Raw genomic sequence first — 21,235 nt, 5'->3', positions numbered from 1 at the left:
TACTCCCAGATGATTGGATACCCTTGGAGAAAGGAGTAAGCATTCCACATGAGACCTGTGGAGTAGAAATGAATTTTCTGCATGCAATCAAATATGTATACAGAGCTAGCTTACCATTGATTGGCGATTTTGAGTGATGGATATTTGAAGAATTCAGTTTCCGTGTATTCCAGAGCACCTCCTAGGATGAATATATGGATCAAACATAATTATCCTTTAGATTTCACACTTCTCCAAATTTTGTGATATAGTGCTTAGTTCAAAAAGCCTGCTAAAGTGTCTTAAAATGCACATGATGAGCTAAAATACATGCATAGTTAAATATGAATTCTGCTGCACATTGGGTTAATGTGGATATGGGATGAAACAGATTGATGGGTGAATATGTGCAAAATTGACATTCCTGCATTGCAGGAGGCTGGACTTAGGTGACCCTCATTCACCCCTAGCCACCACCAGCTAGAATAACCAATGCCAGGTTTGATGGCCGAGAGGTCTAAAACAATATTCAGGTGTCTTTGTATGCTGGAAGTCCCATACTGTGCAATATATTTAGGAGCAAAAAAAATTCCCAGTGTTGCTATGCCCTATAGTGAACTAGATGTGCTTGCAGGGAAGAATGATGGGAAAACAAAACAGATCTTAGCTCCAGGCTTTTTCATGGAGTTATTTGTGGACAAGTTGGGGTAGGGGGAGCAAAAATGGTCATTGGAAAAATTATGAAAAATACTTTGATGGTCCTTTAAAGTCACTCAGCTGAGAGGGAGTTCCCAAATTGCAGAACATGTAAAGCATCAACTGCTTAATTCCGCGGCTGCTTTTGGGAGTAAGAAGGCATCAGCATAAATATGTATATTTTAACTAAAAGCAGCCAAAGAGTAGAAAGATGCAGATGATTGGAGTGTATGGAACACCAAGAGAGTGAGGAAGCAGCTATTTTAGCTAATGTAATGTAATGTAATAGAAGACCCAAACTGCCACAGCAGAACTTGCTGCATAATTAGATTGTAAATCTTCTCAGCTGAGGAACTTTTGCCCGGGGTCAAGTTGTCGAAGTAATAATCCATTCTACATAAATTAGAAGATTCGAGCTGCTTGGCCACATTGTTACCGTTCCCTTTGTTTTCTTCTTTGTACCACAGCTCCCCACCCCCAATGTAATATTTTATGTGATCTCTGGGACAAAAACAGACACCCGCCCCCAAATTTTGGGAATATCTATTTAAATGCGAATTGCCCATAATTTCTCGATTGACCCCGTTAAAAAGGCTTCCAAGAAGCTCAGTTGTGATTAGGTGGAAGTCAATGAGGCTAAGAGAAATGGACGTGGCAAGTCAAAAAGACATACTGCGTCTGGCATGGGAAGAAGATGGAGGAAAAGGCCAAGGTGTTTTAAGAGCTGTGATGGCTGGTGCACACTGGAACTAGTAGGGTAGAGGACAGGGAGGCCACCAGTAGGTGGCGCCAGAGCCAGTTACAGGGTAGAGTCAACTAATTCTAGTTTTGCCCTACACTTGTCCTCCTTACTGAATTATATAATACCTTAAGGAGAGTCTCCACCCCCATCGTTCTGCCTGGATGCTGAGGTCCAGCGCCGAGGGCCTTCTGGCGGCTCCCTCATTGCGAGAAGCAAAGCTACAGGGAACCAGGCAGAGGGCCTTCTCGGTGGTGGTGCCCGCCCTGTAGAACACCTTCCCATCAGATGTCAAAGCAATAAACAACTACCTGACATTGAGAAGACATCTTAAGGCAGCCCTGTTCAGGGAAGTTTTTAATGTGTGACATTTTAGTGTATTTTTGGTCTCTGTGGAATCCACCCAGAGTGGCTGGGGAAACCCAGCCAGATGGGTGGGGTACAAATAATAAATTATTATTATTATTATAATGATAACACTGAACTAAAGTGAAGGACCACATCAGAAATGCATGTAAGTGTCAAGGACTGACTGGATGCAGTCCTTTTCTTCTAAAAAAATATGTTTGGGGGTACTCTCATTTTCCTACTCATATTGAAATACTGCCCCTCAATGAAGCCAAATTTAGATTCACAAAATGTTTAGGAGTATGCGTCCCTTCAGAAAAAAGCACTGGCTGGATTCAGAGGAGTGGTAGGAGACACCATCTGGGGAATCCCCAGGGGAAGAAGGTTCAGAGCCAGGGGGTTGGTGGTGGGGTGACAATGAGAGGTCAGAGGGAGAAGACTGGGAGGAGGAGGTGTTGGAGGCTGAAGGGGCAACAGGGTTTAGTGAGCAGGAAGAGGCTGTGGCAGAGAGCAGTACAGATTCAGTGGCAGGAGAGGAAGAGGGCCAGGAGACAGAGATGAGGCAGGTTGCTGAAGAAGCCAGGTAGTCTCCCCCTCCTGCTGCAACCAGCTCCCCTCATCCTTGGTCTCCCAGAACACAGAGAAATGAGAAGGGCAGGGCAATGAATAACAAGAAAGCAGAGCCTTAGGCTGCTGGGGAAGGAGCCTTACAGAGCGGTGGGAAGGGAGGAGCCTTCAATCCTTGCGACTGCCTCATTGTGGCAAGACCTATGGGGAAGAGTTGTTGTGATCACTAGGTCTGCATTGTTTGGTTTCTTTGAATAAAGAGTTAATTTCACTGACACCAGTTTTATTGCTGACCTGCACAAGACGGATGGCAAGCTCTGTGAATGTGCATGTGTATGTAATCGCCCCTTTCTCTGTATGTGATTGCTTCATTCCCCGTGTATGTGTGCAAAATCACCACTTTCTCTCTCTCTCTGTGCCCCTTTCCTTCCATGGCTAAAATTTGCAGACTGAGACTGGTAAGGCAGTGCCCAGATGCGCTAATGGACCAACCTTTTCTGTTCAAGATCTCAAAGATAGCAAAGTCCTATTCACAGGGGGTTCTGCGGAACCACAGGGCAATGCAGGAGGGCACGGACCCATAGTTTTCCCTCTAGGTATGGGGGGCAAGGTCAGCGAAGCTGCACAACTTCCCCCATCAGCACGGTTCCCACTAGCCAGACATTGGATTGAGGAAATTGGCCGAGTCTGTCAATTATAATTTCCCTATGTTTCTCATTTTTTCCAGCTCTCCACATTTTTGCTTTTTCTCTTAATAAACACATCTTTGTTTGCAATATTGCCAAATCAACACCTTCTTGCAAGCAGTTTCCACTAATATCTGAAGAAGTGTGCATGCACACGAAAGCTTATACCAGAACAAACTTAGTTGGTCTGTAAGACATTTTTTTTTTTAATTTTTATTTCGACTGCGTCAGACCAACACGGCTACCTACCTGAATCTACTAACATGCTTTCACATTTCCATGCAAACTTTCCCCTAATATATACATATATATATATTTGGCTAGAGAATGATCTTGAAAAATTTGGGCAAATGTGTATTTTTGTTTTAGTTCTTCTTTTTATTGTAACATAGTAATGGTCATTATGTTACAATGAAAAAGGAAGTACAGTGGTGCCCCGCAAGACGAACACCTCGCAAGACGGAAAACCCGCTAGACGAAAGGGTTTTCTGTTTTGGAGGCGCTTCGCAAAACGAATTTCCCTATGGGCTTGCTTTGCAAGACGAAATGTCTTGCGAGTTCCTGTGGGTTCCCCCCCCTTTTTTCCCCTTTCCCTAAGCCGCTAAGCCGCTTATCAGCTGATCCACTAATAAGCCACTTATCAGCTGATCCGCTAAAAGCCGCTAATAGCGCTAATCCGCTAAGCTGTCAATGGGCTTGCTTCGCAAGACGAAAAAACCGCTATACGAAGAGCCTCATGGAACGGATTAATTTTGTCTTGCGAGGCACCACTGTACTGAAACAAAAAATCACCCCAATGGGGCAGTTGCAGGGCACCGTACAATGTAACAGGAAAGTAAGCAAAAAAAGAAGAGGAAGAAATGGTAACATACCAAGGCTTCCATATATCCTGAACTGCATGGTGAATGTTGGGCACCGAAGTCCGAAACATAAGTAATAAACTCCCAATAGATGACATTCTGAACCTCCATCTCTCTGGAAACATGCACTTTATTTATTTATTTGTTGTTGTTGTTGTTGTTGTTGTTGTTGTTGTTGTTGTTGTTGTTGTTGTTGTTGTTGTTGTTGTTGTTAATATTTTCTGCAACAGCTAAAGTCCCTAAGTTCTTATGCCATGAAGACACATGTATCTTTTTCAAGGTTTTCCATTGCTGGGCTACTGAAGCCCTAGCTGCAGCCAACATCCAGGGAAAAAATTCTTTAGAGTGACAAGCTTTTCATGTGATCTGTCCACATATTTAGCAATGACAGTTATGGGAAGGCCTAAAGAACTGATTTAATTATTTCAGATATTTCTTGAGACCAGAATGATGAAAGAAGCATGGATTTTGAAGGGTAGTTGGGTTTTGGTTTGCAAATTGTTGTGGGAAGTGCAAATCGGGTAGGTTTGTGTTAAAGCAGGGGTCAGCAACCTTTTCCCGCCGTGGGCTGGTCCACCATCCCTCAGACCATGTGGTGGGCCGGACTATATTTTGGAATAAAAATGAATGAATTCCTATGCCTCACAAACAACCCAGAGGTGCATTTTAAATAAAAGCGCACATTCTACTCATGTAAAAACATCAGGCAGGCCCCACAAACAACCCAGAGATGCATTTTAAATAAAAGGACACATTCTACTCATGTAAAAACACTCTGATTACTGGACCGTCCGAGGGCCGGATTGAGAAGGCAATTGGGCTGCATCTGACCCCCGGGCCTTAGGTTGCCTACTCCTGTGTTAAAGCATGACCGAAACCAAATCTAACCTGCATCCCTACCTACACATAATTAAGCATAAAGGGGACTTAGAAGAATCGGGCATCCTTGGCAGCGGAAAATAACAATGTGAGCAAAGAAGGGAGGGGTGGTCAGGGGAAGAAAGAATCCTAAGGAGAAAATTAAGATCTTCTTTCCCCAATTCAAAACAACCTGCTCTCATTACCACGTTTGTAACTTTAATTACAATCTCCCTATTCAGTGTTGAGGTTCCTTTCACCTTTTCAACTGCTCTGTGTTATTACTCAACAGCAAAGGAACATTGCCTTTTGTGTAGGAACTCCAAAAATAAAAAAGAAATCAAGACCTCAAGACTGCTTGTGAGGCAGAAATAATCCAACCATTATTTCTGGTGTAAAAGGTTCGTGAATTGCATCATTTGCCTAGAAGCTCTTTTCCAACCTAATAACTCCCTGGCATAATGACCTAAAAGGGTTTTTGAGAAATATTTATATATATATATACTTTGGCCCATATTACTATACGATGGGAGGGGAGCCCTTTAACATCCTGATTGGCTGGGGGATAACCACTAAGTTAAGCTATAGCTGCTTACTTGGAAAAATCACGAATGTTCTTATTCTCTTAAGTCAGAAAAGTAAAATATCAAAGTAATCCAAGAGAGTGAAAGACTGCCAGAGTTAAAAATTTTTTTTAAAAAATATCTTATTGCTATAATGACCTTCGTGATGGTCATTTAACTAGCTTTTTAATCCCTTTGAGGAAAGCTTTCTTCCTTGGGGAAGAAAAAAATCTTCTTCTTTAACCTGCCTTGGGCAAAAATCATCCCTACCGAACTAAAAATATAGCAGAACTATAAATCCTCACTTAAACTTAAGCACCCTTCATTGCAGAGAGTTGGAAGTAGAAAATGATGGTGTTGATGATGATGAGCAGGTCTGGACTTTCAAAGGCTTTCATGGCTTGGGCAGAAGCTGCACTCTGCAGTGGGATAGAATTGTTACGCTACATTTTGAAAAGATCTTCCTTAAAGGCATTTAAATGGACAGCTCTGGGCCTCGGCCATGGTCTGTAACCCAATGTTGTGCATCTTTGAGAATCCACCTCTCCTTTCCCTGTTAGTAGTGTCTTCTATGATTTTTTTTTTGAAGGTAGAAGTGTGGGTTGGACCACTTTGGATTGCAGGTGCAGTGTTTTCATTACCCTACTTTTTGTATATAAATAAATAAAAACCCATAAAAAATAAATTCCAACACATCAGGAAGAAATGTTGGAGCCCAGGCCACTCCCCGCTGTGCTAATTTTTCAATTTGCTCCCAAGTCTCCTATGGGGATCGAACCTGCAACTTTGGCGTTATCAGCACCACGCTCTAACCAACTGAGCTGTGCAGGCCAATGCAGGAGTGCATTCAAATGAGACTCCTCCCACCCGCAGCATGGAGTGGCACCACCCATCCTCTCACCAGAGGCTTCTGTTGCCTCATCCTCTGCTCAGGGTGGTGCAAGTAGACCTCACTACGGAGTTACCTTCATCACCTCCATAGGTTCCTTGGACTGGTGCTTTGAGTAGGAAAACATTGACTCCTCAATCGCTTGCCCAAAGGATGGTCCCGATCCAAAGCCACTCCCTAGCAGTCACATCCCCCCCCCATCACTTCCCTTAGACAGGATTACATTCAAGGTATCTCTGTTCTATTAGCCATGGTTGTCTCTCCCATCAAAGCCCACCGGGCTCTTTTCAGGGGCCTCTCCAAACAATGAGTGCAGTGAGGCTGTTCTGTCTAATTACTCCAAGACAGGGATGCTAAAGAGGAATTAATGACAGTTGACAAGTGCAATTAATAATTATAGCAGAGCCGCGAGTCATGCAGCAGGCAGATGACAATAACAGGGTAACCGTACATGACAGCTCTTCAAATGCCTCTCTTCTCTCTTCCCCTCCTTTCTCCTCTTCCTCCCTTTTCTCCCCTTTAATGTGAATTGAGGTCCAGAAGAAATGCTGATAGCAGGGTGCGGGGCATGCAGAAGATGTAAGCCAGCCACCCCCAAAGTCCCCAGTCCCTCCCTCCCCAGAGATGACGGCCCCCATCACACTGGCCAGGAAGTCACCCTTTGTACATGTTCTCACTCGTTCTTGCTGTCAGGTGTTGTGTGTGTGTGTGTGTGTGTGTGTGTGTGTTTTCCAAGGCTGCTTAAAATTCATCTGGGAAGGCTGGAAGGAGGAAGGGGACAGGCAAAGGCAGCAGCAGCAGCAGAGCCAGAGTTGAAGTGGTATTTCCATATCAAAGGCCAGGCGGTTGGCTGGGAATGGTAATTAAAGTACCCAGATTTCATCTCCTTGGTCAGCTCATGAAAGAGGAGATGGGGAGGACGGATGCAGAGAGAAATTAGAGAGAATTCTCCTTCCCTTTAGTCTCCAATATTGCGAGCAGAGCATTAAATGAAAGTTGGGCTAAAAGGTAACCTACCTCTTCAGTTTTGAGGTCTAATGGTATGTATGTGTATGTATTCCCCCCCCCTCGCCCCGAATGCATTTATTGATATGTTAATTTCACACAGAGGAATACTGTTTGTTCAGGTACGCACCTACGACTTCTCATGTTGATCTCTGAGATCATAGAATTAAAAAGTTGGAAGAAGAAGAGGAGGAGTTTGGATTTGATATCCCCCTTTATCACTACCCTAAGGAGTCTCAAAGTGGCTAACATTCTCCTTTCCCTTCCTCCCCCACAACAAACACTCTGTGAGGTGAGTGGGGCTGAGAGACTTCAGAGAAGTGTGACTAGCCCAAGGTCACCCAGCAGCTGCATGTGGAGGAGCGGGGAAGTGAACCCAGTTCACCAGATTACGAGCCCACCACTCTTAACCACTACACCATACTGGCTCCATGGAAGAGACCCAGGCCCAGGTTAGAGTTTAGTCCTGCTCAGACCTTGAACACTAGCTCTCTCAGATGTGGAATGAAGGGAGCTGGACCCTCCAGCTGATCTCCATATTATTATTTTTATTCTTTATTGAATTTATATACCACCCTATACCCGGGGGTTTCATGTTGCCAGTGATGTGGAGGAGCCATCAGACTGGACGTTCTCCACACCAGTGCATAGGTTTCTGACCTGCTTTCAAACCCCCTCATCTCCCCCAGGGCCACGGGAGCAGAGTTGATGGTGACCTGGGCAAGAAACTCCCTTCCGGCAGCTGCCACTAGCTGGTATTCAGAAGCCTTGCTACCTCAGACAGTGGAGTCAGAGCTTAGCCATTTGGTTAGTTGCCATTGATAGCTGTCTCTGCCATGAATTAATCTGGTCCTCTTTGAAAACCATCTAGGCTGGTGGCCATCACTGTCTCCAATGTGAACAAGTCAAACTGCTTTGTTAGCAGCACCAAAGTGACCTCCCCGGGGCATAAGCCTGGGCAGTATGTATGGAAGTCCTGGGCTGCCCAGGCGACAAGACCACCCACCTCCCCATCAGCTTCACTGATCCAAAGGAATGTGGCCCAAAGGAAAGCAGAGCAAGACATTTGGCACCAGCAAGGCTGCAGGAGTTGCCAGAAGGAGGTATATAAGGCATCATTCAACTGTCTTAGGGACTCCAGTCCAGATTGTGTAGGGTTTACTCCAGGCTTCCTCAATCACGGCCCTCCAGATGTTTTTGGCCTACAACTCACATGATCCCCAGCTCTCAGGACCAGTGGTCAGGGATGATGGGAACTGTAGTCTCAAAACATCTGGAGGGCCGAGGTTGAGGAAGCCTTAGCCTTTTTCCTCCAAAAGACAGGCAGCAGAGGTTTATGATCAGAGTTTTCCTTCTCCTAGGTGGGTTACCTTCCCAGGTTGAGAAGCCCCATCTGTCCCTCACTTCCCTATACAGCATGTGCAGAAACCAGAAACCTCTTGACCGTTGGACCCGCTATTGGTCTGGTTCGCTTATTACAAAAGAAGTGAAATGTTGCATATACAGTATTTGTAATTTAGCTTGGTACTTTTAACTTAGTACTTCAAACTTAGCATCCAACTTTTTCCCCTCCTCCTTTCCTCCCACATTCATATTGGCAGTCAACCATAAGGGTTTTGGCCCACCCCTTTTTAATAAACAAAACTGCAATCAGGAAGCTGGCTAGATCAAATAGGATCCGGTGGGCCAGGGATGCTGATCGCAGGGTCTGGGTTGGTTCATGTGGGGAGAGGTGGTCTTTGAAGAACTGGGGTCCTGAGCCCCATGAGGCTTTATAGGTCAAAACTAGTACTTTGTACTGAGCTTAGAAACTTCACTGGCAGCCAGCACAGTCATGCCAGAAATGGTGTTATTAGCCTGAACCAGCAGGGCTCTCTTTGGGTAAGTTGTCACAGGCAGGGGTGGTCCATGACATTTTGCTGCCTGAGGTGCAGCAGTAACAGCCCTCACCAAAGTCAAGATACATAGTACCCAAGGTTGGTCTAGTTATTTTGTCACCTGAGGCAGCAAAGCCCACAATCGCCTTTCCCTGGAAGCAAAACTGCTTGCTGCTCATTCATGACACTCCAGATCAGTGGCCTGAGGGGGGGCTGCCTCACTCTACCTAATGGTAGGGCTGCCTTGCTTATGGGACACCTTATGTTCTTAATTTGGGCATGCAGTGACTGTATCAAGCGGGGAAAATGGAAGATAAATTGCCATAGCATTTTCATGTGCCTGACCATCTACGAATGATGTCCATCGTGTCATTGTTTAAAAGCATTTGATATAATTTCGGCTTCCTGGAACATTTCCCACCTCCGTCCAAGTTGTATTTTGCATTTGGTTTGGAGATTAATTTAGATCAATATCAGGGATTGACCACCTCGCCCCTTGCCTACAAGATGCGCAGACTTGCAGAATCTCTTCTCTTTTCATCTTCCAGACTTTCCCCTTCTCTTTAAGTCTCTCTCTCTCTCTCTCTCTCTCTCTCTCTTAAGCTCAAATGCATCAATTTATACCTGGATGTGTGTGTTTAAAAAATAATAATACTTTGCTACGGGGGCTCTGAAACGAATAAAACTGTGATCCTCAATGTGGCCATTGTGCTTGCCTCATTTGTCTCTCCCCACCCCCACCCCCCACCCCCGGTATCGATTTATCAGCTGAGAGAAATTACTCGCTAGAAGAGAAGATGCCAGTTGGAATGACATTTACTTCATCGTAGAGGGAGGCTCTACGGCGGGTTTCCATGTAACCCAGATATTGGAGCTGTAAAAGGCCTTGTAACAACGTTTAGTGCTATGATTTGATCGTGTGGTGGACCTTCGCTGTCATAATAACAGCCACTCAGCTGGAGCCAAGGCCCTTCGGTTATGGCCAACTTTTTCTGTCTTGCACTCCCCCCCCCCCATCCTGCTTTTTACACAGACAAATGAACTAGTTTTACTTCCTCTCTCTCTTCTCTCCCTCTCCTCACCCCGCCATCAAAATTTCTGGAACAAAAGCAGGATCACAGAAGTCTATAACATACAAGGATTTGGGCTTTCATGTCATCAAATTAATTTTTTCTTTAAAAAAAAGAGAGAGAAAGGCAAAACGCACTCTTATTAATCATTTGAGCTTCTTTATATCTTCCCTTTTTTCTAGTGAAATAACTCTTACGATTTTTAATTCACCAAAGCGAATCTTCTTCACCAGTGATTGTAAGTTACATTTGCCTAAGGCTACAATTACCTGCAAAATGAAAGGCTTTTGTTGTTTTTTTCCAAAACTACAGCGTGGAGTGGGGTTAATAATTTTATACGTGCCACACATTAAAATGTGGTTGTTTGGATTGAGGGTGAAGCTTGTGCACAGTTCTGACCTGACAATGACAATAAAGATGATGATGATGATGATGATGATGATGATGATGATGATGATGATATCCTGGCCCAACTGCACTGGCTGGCAATTAGTTGCCAGCCTCGATTCAAAGTGCAGGTTTTGACCTATAAAGCCTTAAATGCCTGAGGACAGCAATACCTCAAGGACCGCCTCTCCCCATATGAACCGACCAGGACCCTGCAATCGTCGTCTGGGACTTTTCTTCATGTGCCTCCGCCCCAAGAGGTCTAGGGTGGTAACAAGAGAACAGGACTTTTCTGCGGTGGCTCCCTGTTTGTGGAATGCTCTCTCCAGAGACGCTCTTCTCGTGCTTTCATTGCATATATTTAGGCACCAGGCAAAATCTTTCCTCTATAACCAAGCCTTTGGCCTTTAGCTATCTGTGGCTTTCTCGAAGTGGGTGGGATGTTTTAAATGTATGTCTTTTCCCTCTTGATTTCAAGGTATCTTATGGGCTGCGGGATTGTCTGTCTCTTTGTTTGGCTGGTTATAAAAACTTTTGGGTTGCTCTGAGCAAAATAAAGTGATCAATTAATTAATTAATTAATTAATTAATTAAAAAATACCCTTCAGTGGCTGATTCTCCATGTCATGTCACCATGAATTACACTTAAAGGGCCATTGAGCACGATGGTTTGCTTTGAATCACAGCCATCCCAAGATGCTATGAAGCAGGATTATTATACAATGGTACCTCGGGTTAAGTACTTAATTCGTTCCGGAGGTCCGTACTTAACCTGAAACTGTCCTTAACCTGAAGCACCACTTTAGCTAATGGGGCCTCCTGCTGCTGCCGTGCCGCCAGAGCACTATTTCTGTTCTCATCCTGAAGCAAAGTTCTTAACCTGAAGCACTATTTCTGGGTTAGCAGAGTGTAACCTGAAGCGTATGTAACCTGAAGCGTATGTAACCCGAGGTACCACTGTATAAGGTCTGTTATTGGTGAAGTGGAAGCCAAACGCCTATGGTACCTTTGGCGCTGGCACTTGCCATTGGACACAAAGTGATACAGAAGCAATGCCAAGGTGTTTACAGATTCTGCCTTTCGTTAGTGATTTATTTTGCCAAGGAAGGGCTTTATAAAATCAGGCCAGCTATTCCTTGCACTTTCTCTTGCACTCTCTGGGCTCCTCCAGACCACCTGTTCATTGAGCAGCTGTCTTGATTCGCTTCCACAAAATATATAGAAGTTAGAAAGCACCTAGTCTTTATTGCATATTTGTTCTGTTTTGTTTGCGGGGAGGTTATTTGTCAACGAGATGAATCTGTCCTGTATTCATCCTGATTTGCTTGTATAGCATTTACACCTCTTCCTGCTAATGATTCATTCATGCCACACTTTTCAGTGCATTTCCCCATTACTTTCATAACTGGGAAAAGTCAGTTTCTTCCTGCATTGCAGCGGGTTGGACTAGATGACCCCTTTGGTCCCTTCCAACTCTACCATTCTGTTCTATGATTCCCAAAAGTGGATTTGTTCTGCTTGGGTGGCAGAGTGCTTTGACCCATTTTAATTGCATAAACTACAAAGGGTGGTCGACTGCCCTTCACCAGAGGTATTTAAGCAGAGATTGCAATGCCACCTGTCAGGGTTTCTTTAGCGGCGATCCCTGCATTGCAGGGCGTTGGACTTGATGGCCCTTGGGGTCCCTCCTGACACTACAGTTCTACGATACCTACATTTCCCAATATATGCTTGAATCCCTCCTGCAAAATACTGACCATCAGGAGACACACTTTATTTCTTGCAATCAGAATTTTTTTCTCCCACTTGGTTTCATTCAGTAAGAGGGTTTGGGAATGGACAAATAGTTGCAGAAGTAGACCTCTTTCGACGTTTCTGTGTTAGGTTTAAACTGGCTGCATTTAACTGAAATCACTGCACATTCTGGAACCCTGGTTTTCCACGGAGAGTGACCGAAATAGTGGAAAGGGGACAGTGACAGCGTATGCTTGCCAGCTCATGCGCTTACTTAACCCAAAGGGACGTGAGTGGTGCTGTGGTCTAAACCACTGAGCCTCTTGGGCTTGCTGATCGGGAGGTCGGCAGTTCAAATCCCCACGAGGGGGTGAGCTCCCGTTGCTCTGTCCCAGCTCCTGCCAAGCTAGGAGTTCGAACGCACGCCAGTGCAAGTAGATAAATAGGTACCACTGTGCTGGGAAGGTAAACAGTGTTTCCGTGCACTCTGGTTTCCATCACGGTGTCCTGTTGCGTCAGAAGTGGTTTATTCATGCTAGCCACATGACCCGGAAAGCTGTCTATGGACAAATGCCGGCTCCCTCAGCCTGAAAGCGAGATGAGCGCCGCAACCCCATAGTCGCCTTTGGCTGGACTTGACCATCCAGGGGTCCTTTACCTTTACCTTTACCTTACTTAACCCTAACACAGAATGCCTGAAGAAGGCTAAACTATCTTGTGCTAACCAATCATCTCTCCCCCCCCCCCTCCATTTTGCTTGCATGTGAGAACTGGCAGATTAGTCTTTGAAAGTCTCAGTCACAGGTGATTTCAATTTAATGCAGCCAGTTTCGTGCTTTAATAATTGTGGCTGAGGGGCTTGACTAGATTGCAGAAGTGCTAATCTGAAAAAATATTATCCGATCATATGATGTATTTGCACGAGACATTTCTGCTTTAATAGCACCCCCTCCTGTTCCTGCCAAGGTGCCCCCATGCCCACGTGCGTCTTCTGGCATTGGTAGCCCTATCCAATAATTGATGGTTGTTTGTGCTTGAAAAGGGGTTTCCTGCAGAAATCAATGCAGTTTACTTCCAAAATTAGGGTCAAACATTCTTGCCTAGGTCCCTAAGAAAACTCCCATAGCCTTTAGCTGGGCTGCAGCCTGGAAGTTCGAGAGTAGTAGAGGAAAAGGGTTTGCTGCTTCAAATTGACATGGAAACAATGTGGGTTACCTAGGGCAAATTGGTACAATGAGAATGATCTATTAGGAATAAGGTTAGATGGGTCTGTGAATTTTGGTTTCTTTCAGTTTCTCATTTTTCCGATCTTAAATAGTTATCCACATTTCTGCAGAATTTTGTGGATTTTTTAAAAAAAATCCTCCGGAAAGTTTTGCGTGAGTTTCTCCTAATAAAACATTTTTTTCTGTGTAGTTTAGACTAGCATTCAGATTTTGCAGTCTGTTTCCCCTAATATAAAGCATTATTATATGCTATTTTCACTAATCTATGCATTTCAGTCACACTTAGTCCACAATATAGGCATTCCTCCCCCAAAAATACACACTGAAATTTATATTGAAAAATTCAGAAAAATGCGCCTTTCAAAGGATAGCTGTCTTTTGATTGGCATACGGTTTAAGAAGCGTGAATGAGGTGGTTTCTCATTAAAATGCGAACAAAACCAAATTTTACCTCCATCTCCAGCTAGGAAGCAAATAAACGGCCCCTTGATGGTCACAGCAATTTGACCCGCATTACTGCAGCTTTTGCTGGAAATGTAGAGAAGGAGTCCTTGGCTGCACTTTGGGGCAGATATGGGCAGTGTTTTGAGTAGCACCTTATGCTGGTGTCAGTCACCCCCTCGATTGTGCCAGCTCTGGGGCCACGAACACCCCCTTGCCAACTCCCTAGGGAGCCTTGGCTCTCAACTGTTGCCGGCCATTGCTCTTTTCTCCTTCATGCCACCATTGTCAACTGGAGCCTCATTCAGGGAGGCAGCAGGGGGCAGCAGCTGGCAATGGCAGGAAGAGGGCGGAATCTAAATCAGCCTAATTTATGCCTCGTTGGCATTGACCCAAAGCTTCATGAATATCATAGCACTGTTAAAATGTTGCTCCTTTCTCGAAGCTGGGCACAGTTCAGCAACAGGCTGTCATGAAACTGAAGCATCAAGCTGAGCCACAAGATAATTGAGAGACAGTGTGGTGCAGTGGTTAGAGTGCCAGGCCTGGGAGACTAGGGTTCAAATCCCTACTTGGCCATGTAGTTCTGTGCGATGCCCTGTCTCTACTGTTGGAGCCTGCTTCTCTACATATTTGAAAGAATAAGACGTGGACAAATGCTGTTCTCCACATCAGGACCCCTACAGCAAAGATACTTCTTCATTTACTGAATGAAGCTGGACATCCTTCTAGGGACACTGGATTGGTGCTAGCCCAAATGACCCAACCAGTGTTATGCATCTGGAGATACCCTTGTCAATGTACTTGTAGGAGACCCCATTGCAGCTTTCCCCAGCCTTTGGCCTCCAGGCATTCCAGGACTACAAACACCATTATCCTCAGTCAGCATGCCCCATGAGAATTGTCATCCTACAACATCAGCAGCCCCAAGGCTTCGAAAGGTTTCCCATATGGCTTCTGGTCTTCAAGAGCCACCATGCCTAATAGACTCATATAGATTCCTCTGTCTGCGTATTCTCCATGTGTTCTAGGGTCATGGGGGCAGTCAGTGTGGTGACTTCCAGATGTTATTGGACTACAACAGGGGTTATTGGGTTGCTGTTTTTGTTTTTATTATGTATTTTGTTTTATATCTTGATTTTATTCTGTGAACCTCCCTGAGACACCCCCCCCCCCGGTATAGGGCGGTATATAAATTCAAATAATAATAATAATAATAATAATAATAATAATAATAATAGGCACCATATTGATTCTCACTGATCTGGGGCCAATGCAGTCATAGTTGCCTCCATGGGTGAAAAATAAGTTTGAGAGAATTTTTTTGGGGGGGTGGGGGCACATGCATTACCTCCAAGTCTCATTGCCAGTCATATAAATGGTAAGGGGACACATGTGAGCTGAAGAATTTCATGCTCTCAAAGTTAATTCGCTTTATCACAGACAGCCGAAATTGGGTCTCAGTCACTTCCTGAGTGAAACCTGGTGTGTGCCATAGAACAACTGCAGAGGCTGCTTGGTTATCTCCATATTTTGCTCAGGTCCCCAAATTTGGTCGGAGGAAGGACTGTAGCTCAGTGGAAGAGCCTCTGATTTACATGCAGAAGGTCTTAGGTTCAAGCCCTGGTATCGCCAGGTAGGGCAGGGTATGACCCCCAGTCTGAAATCCCAGAGGGCTGCCGCCCGTCGGTGTAGACCAGGGGTAGGCAACCTAAGGCCCAGGGGCCAGATCCAACCCAATCGCCTTCTCAGTCCGGCCTGTGGAATTGTCCAGGAATCAGCATGTTTTTACATGGATAGAATGTGTCCTTTTATTTAAAATGCATCTCTGGGTTATTTGTGGGGCCTGCCTGGTGTTTTTACATGAGTAGAATGTGTGCTTTTATTTAAAATGCATCTCTGGGTTATTTGTGGGGCATAGGACTTCATTCATCCCCCCCCCCCAAAAAATAGTCTAGCCCACCACATGGTCTGAGGGACGGTGGACCAGCCCACAGCTGAAATAGGTTGCTGACCCCTGTTGTAGACAGTACTGAGCCAGGTCCTATGCGAAATACTTAGTGTAAACAGCAGCTGAGTAATGTCGCGAGTCAGATGTGGTCCACAGCTGCATTTTACCGAACACCGCTGTTTGCATCCAAGAAAATCCTTGGAGAAGCCGTGCACTTTTTTCATAGGGAAATTGGCCCCTAGGAGGCAGAGTAGGGGGTCACTGTGACCTTTTGGTCCCCTGCTTCCATTTCTTCTGAAAGCAAAACATCTCCCCTTCTCAGCTCCTGACCTCCTTCCTCCACCTCCTCCCGGCCACTTTGTTATTCCACCGAAGAGTAAACAGTAGATGTTACGCGAGGGTCTTAAAGCTGCGCTCCAAGCACACAATGCTTTTGGGCATGCTCTGTGTGCAGGTCCCTGGCAGCCATAAATTAATTAAAAGTAGAGAGGAACCATCGTCGGGAAAAGCAAGCGTCTTTTCCCTCCCTCCCCGCCAATCTTTGTCCCCAGCTTTCCTTTCATTCTCTGTGGGTAAATAGCTAATTCCTTTGTTCCTTGCTGCACCATTTCATTTCTGCCATCATTGTCCTCATTGTTCTCTGGAACAGGAGGGGTCTGGGCCAGGAGCAGCCAAGGTCTTGGCTAATGACGGGAAGTCTTTAAAGTTTGCGCTGCATTTCATCTTCTCTGTGGGAGTTTTAGGACGCATCCAGTGTTTGATCCCCACCGTGCAACTTTGCTTCTAGTTAATTAACAGATCCCCATTACACTCTCTCATCTGCAAGCGCATGGGAGGCCTATCAGGAGGTAATTCAAGGCCAGTCTGAATGATGGCAGGAATTAGAGAAATCGCTTGTTTCGGGGGGGTTAATGTTCAGGAAGAAAGCCTTCCCCTTTGCCGAGGTCTAATTGAAATGTTGTATTCTGCTGTAACCCATTTGGGGTCTATTATTTTCCCTCCTCCCCCCCTCACTTTCTTGCTGCCCTTTGTGACAACTGGAAAGGTGGTGCTCAGAAGACAGTGAGATTCTCTCTCTCTCTCTCTCTCTCTCTCTCTCTCTCTCTCTCTCTCTCCACATATGTATTGATTTTTTTATGAGGACGTGCAGCCAAGCCAGTGGTGAGCATAGTTGACATTTACGGCCAGGTTAGAAATAAGAGTCATGGTTAAATTAAATGATGAATAAATTAAAAATTAAAAAATAGAATCAGGCATAATAGAATCACAGAGCTGGAAGGCACCCGAAGGTCATCGAATCCAACCCCCTGCAATGCAGGAATATGCAGCTGTTCCATTCGAGGATCGAACCTGCAACTTTGGCATTATCAGCACCACACTCTAACCAAGTGAGCTATCCAGCTGCTTCTAAAAATATGGTTTCCTCATACTTACAACTTAATGTTGCGACACAGCTATTGCTGATCACTATATGTATCAGCAGTAAGTAAAGGTAATCATTAGGTCCCTGATCATTAGGTCCAGTTGCGGACGACTCTGGGGTTGCGGCGCTCATCTTGCTCTATAGGCCGAGGGAGTTGGCATTTGTCTGCAGACAGCTTCTGGGTCATGTGTCCAGCATGACTAAGCTGCTTCTGGCGAACCAGAGCAGTGCACGGAAACGCCGTTTACCTTCCCGCCGGAATGGTACCTATTTATCTACTTGCACTTTGACGTGCTTTCAAACTGCTAAGTTGGCAGGAGCAGGGACCAAACAACGGGAGCTCATCCCGTCATGGGGATTTGAACTGCCGACCTTCTGATCGTCAAGCCCTAGGCTCTGTTGTTTAGACCAACATGCATATAGGGTTCTTCCTAACAGCACAATCCTATACATTTATATTCAGAAGTAAACCCAGAAAAGTGTATATAGAATTCCCTTGCTTGCTTATCCCTTCACTTTTTCTTGCTTTAATGGGTATTGTCAGGGAACTGCCATCGGAGAGCCAGGTGGTGGAGGGGCTCAAGGAGGGTAGGAGAGCCTCGGATGCTGAGGAAGGAACCAGCAGGGGGAGAGAGAGAGTTCCCACAGAAACTCAGTCGGAGGGATGGCTCCAAGACACTTCCAGTGAGAACAGCGGAGAGGTTTCAGGACCTCCGCTGGGGACGCCCACTCCACGTAGGAAACTGTCACGCAGAGAATCCAGAAGGAGAGTTTCCGTTAAGGAACTCTTATGTTGGCGTAAATTCCGGAAACGCCCACTGACGGATTCTGCCAGCGATTGAGGTAGCCATGCATCCATGGCTCCGCGGACTGGGAGAGTTTAGAAACTGATTGCATGAGTTGAGAGCTCAACCATTTACGCACAAGCAGCCCCCTTAACCCATAACAGGTATGTTTCCATCAGCGTGTTTCTTCTGGTTTAGGCTGATAGCCACAATAGCTATCTTCTCCCTCCACTGTTGGAGGCAGTATGCCTCTGAATGCCCCTCGCTAGAAATCTCAAGTGTGGAGATTTGCACCCAGGTCCCACTTGCAAGCTTCCCACAGGCATCTGACTGGCCAGGATGCTGAATGTGATGGACCATTGCCCTGATGCAACACAGCTCTTCCTCTGTTCTTATGTACACATTTTAAAATATTTAATGTTTTCGTGTTTGTATTTCAAAATATTTTGTAGTGGCGAGCTGGAAAGAAGGTTGAGTCCTGCAAATTAGGGTGGGATTTCTTCTAACTGGGGTCAAAATGTTCCTCCTTCCCCTGAAACCATTCTAAAATAAGTAGGGGAAAAAGGAGAATGCAGCACATTTTCAAAAAGATCCTCAAATCCTCATACAACTCCTTTATGTGGGCTGCAGAAGAACCCACCTCTGTGTGTGCAAATTTCACTGCCACCTGTGGGGCTGCGCGGCTAAATATGGCAAACGGCAGGAGCCCAACCTTGTACTGACTTTGAGTCTCTCCGAGTTTCCCCTGCTATTTCCGCCCCCTCCAGTTCTTCCCTCTTTCCCTCCTTCTCCCCCACCCCACGAGCAATGACCCCCTTTAACTAATGAATTAGGAACCGCTCCTGCAATTGCAATCCTCAGTTCGACACTTGGCATTGAGAAGCAAACCAGGGCTATTTAGCTCAGCGTTAAATGGTCCGCCACATTAACCCCCTGGCACGCTGAGCTATTAGGTTGTTTTACTGTTGTTAAAGTTGCATTTGTTAGGTGGCGTCTCGCTGCCCTTCTTAGCGTTGTGGGAGAGCTTGCTATCTGTGGCATTTATGCCAGCTGTGGGGCGTGCAGGTGAGACCGCCATGTGGCACCCTCCTTTTGAGAGTAGAGCAACTTAAGAGCCCAACTTTTTAGTTGAACTAGGGGGGTAATTGGGGTGCGTGGTCTTCCTATCAAGAGGTGAACAAGATGGAGCTCACACGTTGCACATGACATTCCTGGCCACTTCCTCCCTGGTCAGCTGACACACCTGATAGAATTCTCCAACCCAAATGTGTGTTCATTCTTCCTTCAAAAGGCCAGCGGAAATGATCAAGGGCCTATGAGGAAAGGTTACAGCATTTGGGACTTTTCACTCTGGAGAAAAGGCAAGTGAGTGGCAACATGATAGAAGTTTATAAAATTATACATGACGCGGAGGAAGTGGACAGAAAAAAAGCTTTACTCAGTTTCTCTCTCTCTCTCTCTTTAAAGATTATCTTTATTGAATTTTTAGTTACATACTATACATACACATACATTATGTTTCACATTTGTTCTTGCTCTCCCGAGCTGACTTCCTTCTTCTGGCTTTTTTATGTCGTCTTTAACTTTTCGCATTGTCTTTGTCCATTATATATATAATTGTTCTTCTTCAATTTTCTTCCATAAAATGTCTGTAAACAAATAAATCTCAGGGTGATGAAACACATAAAAAAGAATAGGGAGAATTTATGTTATATAGAGAGAAGACAGTGGCGTAGCGTGGGGGGTGCAGGGGGGGCCGGCCGCACCGGGCGCAACATCTGCGGGTTAAGGTTAGGGGGCGCAAATCCACGGGTTAGGGGGCGCAAATCCATGGGTTAGGGGGCACAAATTACTTGCCTTGCCCCGGGTGCTGACAACCCACGCTACGCCACTGAGAGAAGACGATGTGAAATAGGGAAACCAATAGAACTAAAATAAACCTCCTAATGGGAAAACACAAAAAATTATTGGATAATAATATCAAAATGAATTAAAAATGTATATTAGGACTATTGTAGAACAATATTTGTAAATGAATATAGACAGACAACAAAAATTGTATATACTCAGTTTCTCATAACACTAGAATTCATGGAAGATTTGGGACAGATAAAAGAAAGTTAATCTTCACACATCATATGGAATTCACTCCCATAAGACCTGTCCTCCAACATTCTCCATTGAAAATAAGGATGTCCTATTTAATAATAATAATAATAATAATAATTTATTGATCCCACCCATCTGACTGGGTTGCCCCAGCCCCAGCTTCCAACATATATAAAAAAATAATAAAACTTTAAACATTAAAAAACTTCCCTATACAGGGCTGGCTTCAAATGTCTTCTGAAGGTGGCATAGTTATTTAACCTCCTTGGTTTGGGGGTCGCATAACTCCCTCCAACATTTCTCTGATGAAAGTAGGGAAGTCCCACGGAAAAGTGAGACATTCCAGGATTAAATCAGAAACTGGGACGTCTTCTGTAAATCTGGGACTGTCCCTGGAAAATAGGGTTTGATAAGATGCAGCGATGGCTGCCAACATAGATGGCTTGAAAAGTGATTTAGAGAAATAAGGGGTCACTGGCTACTAGCCACAATAGCAATGTTCTCTCTTCACTGTTGGAAGCAATTTGGCTTTGAATGCTGGTTAAAGGTAAAGGTAAAGGGAACCCTGACCATTAGGTCCAGTCGCGGATGACTCTGCGGTTATGGCGCTCATCTTGCTTTATTGGCTGAGGGAGCTGGCGTACAGCTTCCGGGTCATGTGGCCAGCATGACTAAGCTGCTTCTGGTGAACCAGAGCAGTGCACGGAAATGCCATTTACCTTCCCGCTGGAGCGGGACCTATTTATCTATTTGCACTTTGATGTGCTTTTGAACTGCTAGGTTGGCAGGAGCAGGGACTGAGCAACGGGAGCTCACCTCATCGCGGGGATTCAAACCGCCGACCTTCTGATTGGCAAGCCCTAGGCTCAGTGGTTTAGCCCACAGCGCCACCTGTGTTGGTTGCTGGGAATCAAAAGCAGGGAGAGCACTGTTGTGCTCAGGTCCTGCTTGAGGAGAAGGAATATTTAACACTCCCACTGAAATCACTGTAACATACACATAGGTGGGAAACTGTGTTTCTGGAAAAGCATGGTTTGGGGAG

General features: G+C 45.2%; 1 protein-coding gene and 1 long non-coding RNA gene across 4 annotated transcripts in view; one reads left to right on the top strand and one right to left on the bottom strand.

The window, feature by feature from the left end:
• Positions 1 to 21,235, bottom strand: part of LOC309352041 — an 802,957-nt gene that overhangs the window by 188,257 nt on the left and 593,465 nt on the right. The window lies entirely within an intron of this gene.
• The window catches only part of SOX5 (SRY-box transcription factor 5), a 767,649-nt gene that overhangs the window by 162,340 nt on the left and 584,074 nt on the right, over positions 1 to 21,235 (top strand). The gene's annotated exons all lie outside the window — the stretch shown is intronic.

Source organism: Podarcis erhardii (assembly GCF_964252035.2).
Source record: "Podarcis erhardii genome assembly, chromosome: 10".
Classification (NCBI taxonomy): Eukaryota; Metazoa; Chordata; class Lepidosauria; order Squamata; family Lacertidae; genus Podarcis; species Podarcis erhardii.
Note: the sequence above shows the minus strand (reverse complement) of the source record. Positions and strands in the feature narration are given on the sequence as shown.